The following is a 1,958-nucleotide window of genomic DNA, read 5'->3' as shown; positions in this document are numbered from 1 at the left end:
TGCTGAAATTGAGGAGGATTTGAAGCACTTGTTGCAGATGACCAAGAAAAGTATGAAGCACAATGTATATGAACTGCATATGCAAAACAATATAAATGTTTTTAAAAAAACTTAAAAATTAAACAAGAAACAATAGATCTTTAAAATATTTAAAAACAAAATTACACAAGAATTAGAAGAGCAAGTTTCTGATGCTCATTACCTTATGTTGTTGTTTTTATGGGCCTCAGAATCAATTATGACTCATTGCAGCTCTATGAACAATGACTTTGAACCTTGCTTTATTTTGAGCCAATCTCACTGTCTCCAACATGCTTTACCCCACTGCTGCAGTCACTGTGTTAATCTTTCTCATCCAGGGTCCTCCTCTTCTGCACTGACCCTCCACCCACCCAACCTTGATGTTCTTCTCCAAGAACTAGTCCCTCCTGGTTACCTCCCAAAGTAAGTAAGACAGAGTTTCAAAGTCCTTGCCTCCAAAGAGCAACTTGGTTTCACCCTCTCCAGGACAGACCTATTTGTTCTTTTGGCAATCCATGGTATGTTCAGTAGTCTCCAGCACCACAACTGAAAGTGATCAATTCTTTCATCCTTAGTCATTGTCCAGCTCTTATATGCAAAGTAATTAAGAAGACCGTGGACTCCGTCAGGTGCACCTTAATCTCTAGACTGAAATTTTTGCTTTTTAGCACTCCATGGAGGTCCCTGACAGCAGATTTTCTCAATGCAACTTATATTTTTATTTCCTTATATGACTCTACATTATAGGTCATGTTAAATTCTTTTAAGAGTACCTGGCAATATCAAGTGCAACCAGGTCCTGAGATAGAAGGAATGAGGGGAGGAAAGAGACTATTCACTTACTGTTATTAGCCCTCAAGAGGCAGCACTTAAGTATGGTTGTTTAAAAAGACTCAGTTTATAATCTAAGAAAGTCTAACTCATCAATGCTTCAGATATGATTGGTTACCAATTCAAACAAATCTTATGAGATTATTTTTTATAAATGAAAATATCAATTTACTAATTTCTATGAATAATGCATTTAGTAATTTTAACTTGTAAAGTCTAACTTCTACTTATTTAAAATACATAAGAAGAAGCTAACAAAATTAAAATAAGTGATTTTATTTTTAAGAAGAACAGAACTAGTAGAAGCATTCAGCAGAGTGGTGAGGTCAGTATACAAAATCACTTGAGTTCCTCTACATTAATAAAGAGGACTCAAAAATAAATAAATACATTAAAAAGGCAATTCCATTTACTGCAACCCTTAAACAATAAAATACCTAGAAATAAATCTCACCAGGGAAATGAGTTATTAGAAAGAAAACTACAAGAAATCAAAAGAGACGTACATAAATGGAAAACATTTATATTCATGGATTAGAAGAGTTAACATGGTAAAAAGACAATACTAATCCAAGTGAACTTTAAATATAATGCAGTCTCAGTACAAATCCTAACAATACTCTATAACAAAATAGAAAAAGCAATCTCTAATTTTATCTGGAAAGGAAAATGGCCCCAAACAGCTAAGCAATATTGAAGAAGAAAGAGAAAAAGTGGGGAGAAAAAGAAAATACTTCCTGATTTTAGAATTTGCAGCCACAGTTATCAAATGGCTTGGTACTGGTTTAATAACAGATTAATGAAACAGAAAACTTTTGGTTAAATGGCAGAACAGGCAGATGGCAGCCCAGACCCTCTTCAACTAAACCACCAGAAAATAAAGTCGATATGGATGATGATTCTGGAGCATTGTACTTCAATGCAAAAGTTAAAGAAGTAATTAACGTTGACGGAAGGAAGGAATGAAATGAAAATATCTAATTAAGAGACAGCCTTAGCGGTAGTAGCAGGGACAGCCACGGCAGGAGCAATGGCTGGGACAGGGCCAGCCCCCGGACTCCCGGGTGCAGGAGCGCCCGTGGTCCCGGGTCCTGGGGCTGGCATCC

At 36.3% G+C, this 1,958-nt stretch overlaps 1 pseudogene; it reads left to right on the top strand.

Moving 5' to 3' along the window:
* Window positions 1-1,882: 1,882 nt before the first annotated feature.
* LOC102855373 overlaps window positions 1,883-1,958 on the top strand; it is a 71,369-nt pseudogene continuing 71,293 nt past the window's right edge.

Source organism: Elephantulus edwardii, unplaced genomic scaffold (genome assembly GCF_000299155.1).
Source record: "Elephantulus edwardii isolate Elephantulus edwardi_28Jun2011 unplaced genomic scaffold, EleEdw1.0 scaffold00108, whole genome shotgun sequence".
Taxonomy (NCBI): Eukaryota; Metazoa; Chordata; class Mammalia; order Macroscelidea; family Macroscelididae; genus Elephantulus; species Elephantulus edwardii.
The sequence above is the reverse complement of the archived record's forward strand: the minus strand, read 5'-3'. Positions and strand labels throughout refer to the sequence as shown.